This window comes from Capsicum annuum, unplaced genomic scaffold (genome assembly GCF_002878395.1).
Source record: "Capsicum annuum cultivar UCD-10X-F1 unplaced genomic scaffold, UCD10Xv1.1 ctg79446, whole genome shotgun sequence".
In the NCBI taxonomy this organism is placed as follows: domain Eukaryota; kingdom Viridiplantae; phylum Streptophyta; class Magnoliopsida; order Solanales; family Solanaceae; genus Capsicum; species Capsicum annuum.
In genome coordinates this window covers 30036-43571 of record NW_025890029.1, presented here as the reverse complement: position 1 = coordinate 43571, position 13536 = coordinate 30036, and the positions used below count along the sequence as shown (strand labels likewise).

General features: G+C 37.7%; 1 pseudogene; it reads left to right on the top strand.

Annotated features, from left to right (window-relative positions):
- Positions 1-3120: 3120 nt before the first annotated feature.
- Positions 3121-4416, top strand: LOC124895048 (annotated as a pseudogene).
- Positions 4417-13536: the final 9120 nt, after the last annotated feature.

Sequence of the window (13536 nt, the reverse complement as noted above, 5' to 3'; positions counted from 1 at the left end):
CATGATGAAATTAGAGATGAATCATGATGATTAATTGTTGTATAATGTTGTCTACATATACTATGCCTACCATGTGTTTGATTAAATACCTAGATGAAGGAACAATGCCCAACTAGTATGATATCATGAAATCCCCATATATGTACAAGTTATGCCTATCAAAATGCTTCTATAAATGTATTATGGATTATGATGTTAGTTATATGTTCAAGTAAGTTATGCTTGATCAGTTTCCTTCCATCGAGTCTCGGGGGTACTTGTACCCGAAATATTAGCTGTGTGCTTAGAGCCATGTCATGTTTCCATGATACGCTCATTCAAGCTATGAATCCATAGACTTCAGACAGTCTTATGACTCAGGAAATCTCCATAATATCATGAACTCAGTCAGTTGTCAGATATCAGTAATATTTCATCAGTTAACGGAAATTGAGTAATTCAGTCTATGTTTAGTTAAGTAAACTATGTTCAGTGTCTATTCAGATGGGATTAGAAATTAACACCGAGTGAACCCAAGGATGGGAACTCACCTATTATGTGAGGTTGTGATTCTTAGAAGAAATTGATGTCTTACGCCATAACTTTGAGGGAACCATAACCTGACAAAGGGTTCGGTCCAATTTGGACGCCATTTAGGAGGTGCCAAACAGACCCCATCATTGACTTGAGATCTTGATAAGGTGAATACCTAGTCTATTAAATGCTAGGAATAATGAGAGTATAAGGACCTCAAAAAAATATCTTTTCATCATATGAACTTTAAGGTGTATGAAGTTTCATATTTGATTTTTTAAGCAGAAACAATAGAGACTTCATTTAACTTAGGTTTATTTAGGCCAGATACAGACCTACGTCAATATAATCCCACCTTTGAAACACTTTGGTAATGCTCCCAAATAATGAATCAGAGCAAATGGAGCCATTTCCTTATCTTTTTTCTGTCAAGAAAAAAAATGGTAGATTAACTTCTATAAATATCAGTTAATGAAAGAGCCCAATGCAAAAAAAATGCATGTTGGGTCTGTGAAATAGTTCAGATCATTTTAATAATTATAAGTTTGATCTTTTTTACCGAGAAGGTCTACGGTTCAAGTTCGTATAGCTCTATAAAATAAAATAAAAATAAAAAAAATTATATAATTTTCATTTCTTCATTATTATTTCTTGCTTGTAACTAAGTGAAATTCAACTATTCCTATAAGTTTACTCACGACAATCGTTTAAGTTTAAGCAGATGAATGAAAAAACGCATATCAATGGATCCAATAGATATTTATTTTTTCAATTGCAGATAAACAAACCAATCTTTCTTCATTAATCTTCGAAGGCGAATTACATATTCATATCCACAATAAAAGAATTAGTGAGACCCCTTTTCTTTTGATATCCCCAATGTTATTGAATTTTGGAAGTCAAATCATTTCACAGGCCTGGTGAAATGAAAAACTACGAAAAGGAATTCACATGGATTTAGGAAGGGACTGTTGTATTTGTGTACAAGCTAAAGTTTTTTGAAAAACGAATATCTTTGGTCACTTTCATCATCAAATAGACTTTTCCTTCGTATACCTTACCTCGACCTAGCAAAGCACAACACAAAAAAGGTAGTCTTCTTTTTCTGTATTCAACCAAGAAAAACCCCTCCACCTGGATTTGAATCCTAATACTATTATTAAATAATAATAAAATAACAAAAGGAATATACCAACACAAGATCTTCTAAATCTTGAGATGGAAGTTCCTATACATTCTCTTCTATTTGATTACTTATTCCATTCTATATCACTAAATCACTAAGAAAAAAAATTAAAATAAAGACCTCCTGATTCTATTTATTCTATTTATAGAAAAAATAGAAATATTTAAAGAATTTCTAATTAAAGAAGAAACATTAAAGAAGAACTAAGATAATTAATTAATTTAGAATTTCCCGTCTTTAGTTTAGAGAAAAATATAAGAGAAAGAGAAGAATTTGTATAAGAGTAATATATAGTTAGAAGGTTCTACTAACTAAATAAAATAGAAATAAGTATAGTGGAAATAAAATCGGATTCTAGTTGATGAATCTTACAATGAGATATGCCCTACAATAAACCAATAAACAAAGCCAAACTAGGCGGTTCGACCAAAATGAATTCTTGTTTTGACTAATATATTTATGGATGGCTTGACAATTCCAATTCGAATCGACCAATCGAATCTGGTATATTTTCCACGTTTATAGGAGTGTTTATGTTTCTGCTTTACGAATATGATTTTTTTGGGCATTTCTAATAATATCCATCCTTGTTCCTATTTTGACATTTTTTATTTCCGGAGTGTTAGCCCTGATTAACAAAGGGCCAGAGAAACTTTCTACTTATGAGTCGGGTATAGAACCAATGGGTGATGCTTGGTTACAATTTTGAATCTTTTATTATATGTTTGCTTTAGTTTTTGTTGTTTTTGATGTTGAAATAGTTTTTCTTTATCCATGGGCAATGAATTTCGATGCATTGGGTGTATCTGTATTTATAGAAGCTTTGATTTTCGTGCTTATCTTAATTATTGGTTTAGTTTATGCATGGAGAAAGGGGGCATTGGAATGGTCTTAGCTCCTGAATATTCAGACAATAAAAAAAATAAGATTGAGACAGTTATGAATTCCATTCAGTTTCCTTTACTTGATTGAACAACCCCAAATTCAGTTATTTCAACTAAATCCTACGAATTCTTAGGATTGGTATATTTTTTTCTATCCTGTAGTTTGTAGTTTTCCTGAATCAAGCCAAGTAGCACAACTCTTTCTGCCCATCCTGTATATTGTCCCCTTTGTTCCGTTCTGTGTTGAAATGGAAGCTTAATTTATTACTTATTATTTTATTAAATTTTAGATTAGTTAGTGATTAGATATTAGTATTAGACGAGATTTTAAAAAAAAATTATTTCTTTATAGGGGTATAGGAGAGGACAAATCTCTTTTTTTCGATGCAAATTTGACATGACATAGGAGAAGCCACCCTTTATCAAAAATTATATTATTATATTTATATTATTTTTAATAATAAAAGGGGCTTCCAACATATTAATATATAGTGAAGTGTTCCCCTAGATTCAAAACTTTTTTCAATACTCACTAATAATCCTAGTGATTGGATTTCTATGCTTAGTCTGATAGGAAATAAGATATTCAAATAAATAATTTTATAGCGAATGACTATTCATCTATTGTATTTTCATGCAAATAGGGGGCAAGAAAACTCTGTGGAAAGATGGTGGTTTAATTTGATGTTGTTTAAGAAGGAGTTCGAACGCAGGTGTGGGCTAAATAAATCAATGGGCAGTCTTGGTCCTATTGAAAATACCAGTGAAGATCCAAATCGAAAAGTGAAAAACATTCCTAGTTGCAGTAATGTTGATTATTTATTCGGCGTTAAAGACATTCGGAATTTCATCTTTGATGACACTTTTGTAGTTAGTGATAGGAATGGAGACAGTTATTCTATCTATTTTGATATTGAAAATTAGATTTTTGAGATTGACAACGATCATTCTTTTCTAAGTGAACTAGAAAGTTCTTTTTATAGTTATCGAAACTCGAGTTATCTGAATAATGGATTTAGGGGCGAAGATCCCTACTATAATTCTTACATGTATGATACTCAATATAGTTGGAATAATCACATTAATAGTTGCATTGATAATTATCTTCAGTCTCAAATCTTATAGATACTTCCATTATACAGTGACAATTACATTTATAGGGCCGTTTGTGGTGGTGAAAGTAAAAATAGTAGTGAAAACGAGGGTTCCAGTATACAAACTCGCACAAAGGGCAGTGATTTAACTATAAGAGAAAGTTCTAATGGCAGTGATTTAACTATTGGCAGTGGTTTAACTATAAGAGAAAGTTTTAATGGCGGTGATTTAACTATAAGAGAACGTTCTAGTGGCAGTGATTTAACTATAAGAGAAAGTTCTAATGATCTCGAGGTAACTCAAAAATACAGGCATTTGTGAGTTCAATCTGAGAATTGTTATGGATTAAATTATAAGAAATTTTTTAAATCAAAAATGAATATTTATGAACAATGTGGATATCATTTGAAAATGAGTAGTAGTTCAGATAGAATTGAACTTTTGGTCGATCCGGGTACTTAGGATCCTATGGATGAAGACATGGTTTCTCTAGATCCCATTGAATTTCATTCGGAAGAGGATCCTTATAAAGATCGTATTGATTCTTATCAAAGAAAGACAGGATTAACCGAGGTTGTTCAAACAGGCATGGGCCAAATAAACGACATTCCCATAGCAATTGGGGTTATGGAATCGGGTATTATCTCAATTCCAATAAAATGCAATCGGGTAAAGTATGACTTGGCGATCAGAACATATATGGATAGAACTTATAACGGGGTCTCGAAAAATAAGTAATTTCTGCTGGGCCTTTATCCCTTTTTTAGGTTCATTAGGCTTCTTATTAGTTGGAACTTCCAGTTAACTTGGTAGAAATTTGATATCTTTTTTTCCGCCTGATGTTGGGCGTATTTATACGTCTAAGCACCATAACTTACCCATGTTTCAACTAAGTTTTGAGAATAAAATACATAAGTCTTACACTTTTAGTCTATTTTTAGTTAAGTGAGCTGACCTATGTGATTAGCATGCTTTTCAGGTACTAATGCGGAAGATTTCAGCACTTTGGGGACCTGTGGACAGCAAAGGAAAACTTCACATAAAAAGGAAAGCAACTTTTGGACTGAATATGCTGTATGGGAACTTTTTCCCCGGGCAAACTGAATATTTTTAAATAGTTAAGGATGCAATAGCAATTTATTAGAGAAGGATGTTATTAAAAGCCTTATGGCTGAATTTTTAGGGATAATTGAATAATTCAGATTCTGTATTATTTTGAAAACAAGAAGAACGGACGGCTTAGCTTGAGCATGAAGAGAGAGAAACGTGTTTCTCTCTTAATTTCGCTAGTCATCTTCATCACCAAGATCGTTCTAAGTTTTGGTATGATGAATATTTCTATGTTGATTTCTGTTTTATTCATGAGTAGCTAAGCTTGTTTGTTAGGGTTATGGAAACCTTGTAGTATACTCTCTATTGCTATGGGTTTTTGAATTTATGATATGTCACGCCACTTATATCATTACTCTCTTCATTTTGATTGAATTCTCGTGGTTGCAAACATAGGGAATGCGCCATTATAGAAATAACTTGTTCGATAGAAAAGTTACTGTTTGGAAAAGAGAGTGTGACGAGAAATTAGGGTTTCCAACCTCTAATTTACACGTTAATGCCCTAGCAGGATTAACTTCTTGGAGAGTTCGTACAATTTGTTGTACACTTTGGATTCGAAAGAACTAAGGTGAATAAATCCTTGATGGTTGAAAGACACTTGGATTTAGAATTAGAATACGTCTCTCTATAAGTGCATGCATGCATAAAATCTGTATTACTCATAGTTAATAGAGGAGTAGAAGCTACAAGGTGGACATAACCCTAACTTATCATTCTCTGTGATCAAATATTATTACACATATCATCTCACTCGTTACACTAATAATATTATTGTGCACTTAAACTCAAACCCCCCTTATCTTGGAACATTCGATCAACAGTCTAATAATAATCGCAATACTTAGTGACCATAGTATTCCCTATGGGATTCGACACCCAACCCAGTTGGGTTCTATATTTGACAGCGACCACTTATACTTTCTAACGAGAGTTGTAATTTGGGCGTATCAAAATTTGGCGTTGTTGCTGGGGAATACGATTGTCAACTAAGTTTGTGATAGTTAATAAACCCTTTGGTCAAAGATTCTCAAATTTTACTTTTTGTTTGTTGTTTTTGTTTTGTTCAGGTTTGGTGGAGTGCATGCCAAATACACGAAAATTTGGTCAGCCATTATTACCTATAAATCCTGAACCACATCTCATTGGCAGAATGGATGTGCAACGAGACCTTGAAAGAATGGCCACTCGATAGGAGCAGGCTAGATTAACTGCATTGGCAGCTGCGCAAGTAAATCAATAGAATGCTGATAACCCAGGTCGGGTACCAAATCTTGTGGATGAGGACCTGGGTGATGATGAGTTACTAAATCCAAGGCGTGCAGATGATGTGGTTGCACCAGTGAACAGGAATGTCAACAGAGATCCTCAAGCTAGAATGAGACCTGAACGCCGAGCTGTGCAGGTTGCGTTTGATGATGATGATGGCGACTTGGATGGGGCTGGTGCCACAGGGGCTATTATTCCTCCGCCCTTGGCACCCGAAGCCAAGTTTAATATCACTAGCACCATGATCCAGCTATTGCAACTCAAAGAGTTATTTGGTGGACTTACAGGTGACGACCCGAATATGCATCTAATTAATTTTATCTTAATATGCAAATCGTTTGACAATCTAGGGGTTGGACAGAATGTGATCCGGCTGCGCTTATTTCCATTATCTCTATCTGGAGAGGCAACTATATGGTTAAACGGGCTAACTCCTGACTCTATTACCAATTGGAGGCAACTGAAAGACGCTTTCCTAGAAAGGTTCTTTCCGCCATCCAAGAGAGCACAACTAAGAGATGAGATAAGCAATTTCAGACAGCTTCCAACTGAAGCTTTCCACGAGACATGGGAGAGGTTCAAGAAGAAGCTTATGCGGTGCCCAAATCATCAGATAACCAATGTACACTTGATGGAAATATTATATAGGGCTTTGAACTCAGTGACTAAGCCAGTGGTAGATAATGCTGCGGGTAGGTCATTCATAGACCTTACTTTTATTGAGGTAGGTGATATACTGGATTGTATGACAAAGCAGAGTAGAGCTTGGCATACCAGGGATTCTGAGGTAGCAAGCTCTACTGTATCTATTGGCATGACGGCAGAACAAAGGCGAAGAGAAGAGGAACGTGACCAGGATATGGCTCGACCTTCTTACCAAGCATTTATTATCAGGGAAGACAGAAAAGGTCAAGGCTGTTGTATCACAGGGAAGAGATGACTTCGATTCTGAGGAGGAAGTAAATTACTTGAATAATCAGGGGGTTTTCGAGGCAATGTCCAAGGAAACCAAGGTCGGAACTATTATGAAAAATCCAGATACAAGGACCGAGACCAAGGGAATTAGAAGAATAAAAATGATAGGAGCGGTTTATATGTCCCTCCTGGAAATTGTGAAGCTGCTGCAACTAGCTCTGGGAAGATGTCCATGGAGGACATGATGGCTAAGCTGTTGAAAGGAGTGGAGGCAACCAACACGGGAGTCACTGAGGTAAAAAATGATTTTTCCTCAATAAATCAATTGGTTGACTCGCACTCCACTTTAATAAAACAGCTGGAACAATAAATGAGTCAACTATCAGCGACATTCAATCAAAGAAAAGCTGGCACTTTTCCGAGTGACACTATCCAAAATCCAAGGAAAGATGGATCATGTTTGGCTATTACAACCAGGAGTGGTAAAGTATTGGAAAATCTATCCAAGGGCAAGCCCATGGTTGATAGTATAGAGGAGAATGTTATTGAAGCAGATTGTGATGATTCTGTAGAAGTTGAAGATCAGGATGAGAACGTTCATGATACTACACCTAGATGTCAACAGTCTGAAAAGATTGCTAATGGGAAGCACAATAAAAAGGAAGTGGTGGAGAAAACTATTCCAAATCCACCACCACCTTTTCCTCAGAGACTGAAGAAGAAATCTGATGATACCAGGTTCAGTAAATTCATGACTATGCTGAAGCAGCTGACTATAAATGTGCCTTTGGTGGAGGCACTGGAGAAAATGCCAGGGTACGCCAAATTCATGAAGGACCTTTTGACAAAGAAAAGGGTAACGAGCTATGAACTGACAGATAATTTTCATCATTGCAGTACAATTGCCACGAGGTCTTTGGTACAAAAAAAGGCAGATCTAGGTGCTTTCACTATTCCTTGCATGGTTGGATCTTTAGATTTTGCTAAGGCTTTATGTGATCTAGGGGCTAGCATTAATTTGATACCACTAGCCATCTATAGATAGTTGGGGTTGGGCGATCCTACACCAACCAACATGCGGCTTGTAATGGCAGATAGGTCGGTAAAATGACCTGTTGGTATCTTGTATGATGTATTAGTGAAGGCTTCTACCTTTATTTTTCCTGCAGACTTTGTTATTTTGGATTGCAAGGTAGATTTTGAGGTGCCCATAATCTTTGGTTGACCTTTCCTCGCATCAGGAAGTGTGCTTATTGATTTACGAGCAAATAAGCTTCTATTTCTAATGAATAATAAAGTGGTACATTTTGATGTATGCAAATCAATAAAGCAGCCCAAAGATATGAATGCGTTCTCTATAGCTGATGTTTATTATGAGGATGAGAAGAAATTATCTTTAGAGAAGCAGCTTACTGTTGAGCCATTGGCTGCTGTGCTTTTGAACTTTGAGCGTGAGGATGTTGAAGAGTACGAAAAAGCTATCTGCGCTTTGACAAGAATAGGGTCGTATTCATATGCCCCCAAGAAGCTGGACCTTGACCTTAAGAATTGACCTTCACCACCGGCAAAGCCATCCATTGAAGAGCCACCAGTGCTAGAATTGAAAGAGCTACCCATTCATCTAAGGTATGCGTTCTTGGGTAGTGGAAATACACTGCCGATTATTGTTGCTGCTGATTTAGGTGAACAATAAGTAGAGGCTCTCATCTCTGTTTTAAAGAGGTACAAGAGAGCTATTGGTTGGACTATTACTGATATAATTGGTATCACTCCTGGCATATGTATGCATAAGATTCAGCTCGAGGAAGATTGCGTACCCACTATTGAGCATCAGCGTCGTCTGAATCCACCTATGCAAGAGGTGGTGAAGAAAAAAATCATAAAGTGGTTAGATGCAGGGGTTGTGTATCCAATCTCAGACAGTAAATGGGTGAGTCCTGTACAATGTGTTCCCAAGAAAGGGGGCATGACAGCAGTAGCAAACAAGAAGAATGAGCTAATTCCACTCAGGCCTGTCACAGGGTGGAGGGTATGCATGGATTACGGAAGCTAAATTTTTGGACGTTAAAGGACCACTTCCCAATGTCATTCATGGATCAAATACTTGATCGATTGGCAGGAAAGGGATGGTTCTGTTTCTTGGATGGTTATTCCGGATAAAATCAGATTTGTACTGCTCTTGAAGATCAGGAGAAGACCACTTTTACATGCCCATATGGTACTTTTGCATTCAAACGAATGCCATTTGGACTATGTAATGCACCGGCCACTTTTCAGCGGTGTATGATATACATTTTCTCTGATATGGTTGAAGATACCTTGGAGGTATTTATGGATGACTTTTCGATTGTAGGTGAGTCATTTGAGTCATGCTTGGCAAATCTGAATATGGCTTTGCAGCGATGTGTGGAATTTAATCTGGTGCTAAATTGGGAGAAGTGTCATTTTATGGTTAAGGAAGGCATTGTTCTCGGGCATAAAGTCTCTAAAAAGGGAATTGAAGTTGATCGAGCCAAGATTGAAGTTATCGAGAGACTACCACCTCCAATTTCTGTGAAGGGGGTTCGTAGTTTTCTCGGTCATGCTGGCTTTTATCGGAGGTTTATTAAAGACTTCTCCAAGATTGCAAACCCATTATGCAAACTTTTGGAGAAGGAAGAAAAGTTTCACTTTGGTGCAGATTGTTTGAAGGAATTTGAATGCCTCAAGGGGAAGATAGTTGAAGCCCCTATTATTGTAGCACCTGATTGGTCTCTACCTTTTGAAGTTATGTGTGATGCAAGTGGTGTATCCTTGGGTGCTGTACTTGGTCAGAAAAGAGAAAAGTTATTTCATCCAATCTACTACGCGAGCAAGGCCTTGAATAAAACACAGAAGAACTATACCGTCACTGAACAGGAGCTTCTAGCAGTTGTTTATGCTCTCAAAAAGTTCCGTGCTTACTTGTTGGGAACCAAGGTAGTGGTTCATACAGATCATGTGGCTCTAAGATATCTAATGTCAAAGAAGGATGCTAAGCCAAGGCTAATTAGGTGGGTGTTACTACTTCAAGAATTCGATTTCGAGGTAAAGGATAGAAAAAGTTGTGAAAACCAAGTAGCTGATCATCTATCTAGACTTGAGCGTGAGCACACAGTGCAAACCGACCTTGATATTGATGATGCATTCCCCGACGAAGAGATTCTAGCAACTATGGTGGAAAACTTATATGCAGATTATGCCAACTACGTAGTAAGCGAAGTGATTCCCGAGCATTTCTCCTTTCATCAAAAGAAAAAGTTCATGCATGATGTGAAACATTACTTCTAGGATGAGCCTTATCTTTTTCGACGATGTGCTGATGGTAGTATTAGGCGGTGCATCCCAGATGTGGAGGTGCCTAGCATACTGGAAGCAAGCCATGCTTCCCAAGTTGGAGGTCACCATGCAGGTGATCGGACGGCCAAGAAAGTACTGCAAAGTGGCTACTATTGGCCTTCATTATTCAAGGATGCCTACAATTTTGTAAAAAGATGTGATCAGTGTCAGCGGCAAGGTTCTATTTCAAAGCACCATGAGATGCCTATGTCCAAAATGCTTGAAGTAGAGTTATTCGATGTCTGGGGTATTGATTTCATGGGCCCATTTGTGAGCTCATTTGGGATGAAATATATCTTAGTTGTTGTGGATTATGTATCCAAATGGGTTGAAGCAGTTGCGCTAGCTGATAATGAAGGTAAGAGTGTTGGCATTCTTAAAGAGAAATATCTTCTCTCATTTTAGGGTACCTCGTACCATCATAAGCGATGGAGGATCACATTTCTGCAACAAGCTGTTCAGAGCCGTATTGGCAAAGTATGGGGTTAAGCAACATAAGGTAGCTACACTGTACCACCCACAAACTAGTGGGCAGGTGGAGGTTTCAAATTAGGAAATCAAGCTGATCCTTGCTTAGACTGTGAATGCCAGCAGTAAAGATTGGTCCAGAAAGCTGGACGATGCCTTATGGGCATATAGGACCGTGTTTAAGACACCAATTTGCATGTCACCATACCAACTAGTTTATGGGAAGGCTTGTCACTTGCCAATTGAGCTAGAACATAAAGCAATGTGGGCACTGAAGCAGCTTAACCTGAACTGGGATGATGCTATAGATATGAGATTGGGACAGCGGAACGAGATGGATGAATTCCATCTAAATGCATATGAAAGAGCAGATCTCTACAAGGAAAGGATGAAAAAGTACCATGATCGGAGGATTATCCAACGAAATTTTTAGAAAGGTGATTTGGTACTTCTTTTCAACTCCAGACTGAAGCTGTTTCCAAGTAAGTTGAAGTCTAAATAGTCTGGTCCATTCAGAATCAGCCAAGTTTACTCATCTGGAGTAGTGGAGTTAGAAAACAATGATGGTGGTGTCTTTAAGGTGAATGGACAAAGAGTAAAGCTATATATCGGTCCAACCGACTCGATAAAATGTATAGCCACCATATATCTCGATGAAGTCTGAGTAATCGAGATAACTATGTCGTGCCGCGATAATAAATCAAGCGCTACATGGGAGGCAACCCATCAATTTACTAGGCTTTTGTTTTTAGTAAATAAAAATTCAAAAAGAAGAGTCGAGCCACGACCAAAACTAAGGCGCTTGGTGGGAGGCAACCCATCCTTCTAATCATTTTTGTTGTTTTTGATTAAGTGTAGGAGCATGAAGTACAAAGGATGATATTAGACCCAATTTTGACTTGGAAGTGAGTCATGTCAATGGTGGTAAGTCTAGGAATGATGAAACAATACAGGTAAGTAGGAGTGGTCAAATGTGTAAGGTTCAAGTATGATTTGCATTAGAGTCGCGCCTCAAGTTATGAAGGTTCGACCCAAAGAAAAAGTTTCGTGGTGTGACTTTATTTTGTGACCCCGAGGTATGGACCTTTTTCAACCAAGAGTGCACCGTTTTTCCAATTGTCTATGCCAACATAGGCAATAGGCTAGGCGCCGCCTATGCCAACATAGGCAATAGGTTAGGCGCCGCCTATGCCAACATAAGCTATAGATTAGGTGCCGCCTATGCCATTGCCTATGCTCACTATCCCACATAGGCGATAGGCTAGGCGCTGCCTATGCCAACATAGGTAATAGGTTAGGTGCTGCCTATGCCAACATAGGCAATAGATTAGGCGCCGCCTATGCCATTGCCTATGCTCACTGTCTCACATAGGCAATAGGCTAGGCACCACCTATGCCAACATAGGCAATAGGTTAGGCGCCGCCTATGCCAACATAGGCAATAGGTTAGGTGCCACCTACTTATGCCTAGGCAAAGCTATAGGCGCCGCCTATCACTGTAAATATTGCCTTCTAACCCGTTTGTAAATGGACCAAACCCGACCCATGGCTCATCCTTTAAATATATCCTCTACACTTGAACACCACTCAATTTTTCTTAAACCTAAGAGCACCCCAAGCACCCTTGCCCTCTCCAAGCTTTTCTCTTTTCTCATCTAATCCTGCAGGCTCACCTTCCCGATTCATCATGAGTTTATCACCAAGTAAGTTGTTCTTTCATGTTCCATAATCATTTCAGTGCTACACTTATAATGGTTAACTTGATTTTATAGTAGTGCTTGGTGATAAGAGAATGGTTAGTTTGTTATTATTTTTGAAAAATACATCTCATTGAGTGAAAGGATTCTCGTAGGTAATCTTGATTTTACTCCGGCATGTATTGATTGATATTCTGTGTCATAATTTGTTATTATTATGGAGTTGAAATATTGAAGCTTAATGCATAATTTTGGGAGTTGTAAGCTTGACTATGTGAATGACTCGTTCATCGATGTAATGATCATGGTTAACCACAAGCATAAGATTGTGTGATTGTTTCTAGGCCATAGCATGATAAGATTTCTTTGTGGTAGTCTTGTTCAAAGATTGCATTGCCCCAATGAAATAAAGTCGGAAATGATAGTCAAGGTTATAAGACCATTGTGTGCTGCTTCTCTATACCAAACTGAGAAATTATTATGTAAAGTGAAGTGTTGAAAGTGTGACTGCACTGATAATGTTGTTGGCACATACCATCTACATGTATGTCGATGAAGTCTGAGTAATCAAACATACTCACTCAATTAGTTTGTGCAAACAAATTAAGTATGGGGTGGTGACATCACTATTTTCTTTTTCGATTATAGTGAATTCTACGACATGAGACTAACATGACCCTATTATGATCTCAGGTAACATGGCTCCGAAAGGACGACAGGGAAAGGAGAAAGCATCCACCTCACAAAAAGGTCACAAAAGGTCAAGAAAGGACCAGGCTGATTCCTCCTCTCATCAAGTGCCTCGATGCACTTTTGGGATCAAATGGGTTCTGGAGGAGGAAGGGAAGAAATGGTATAGAAACAATAAGGTGAAGAAATATGTACATGTGGATTTGATGCAGAAGGAAAGTTTAGCAAAGAACTGCCCTCGCATTTTGGCAAAGATTATGGCACTAAATCTTAACTTTATCTTCGGAGACATGGGCGAATGTAATCTTGATTTGACTCGAGAGTTTTATGCCAACTGGTCCCCAAGGACTAC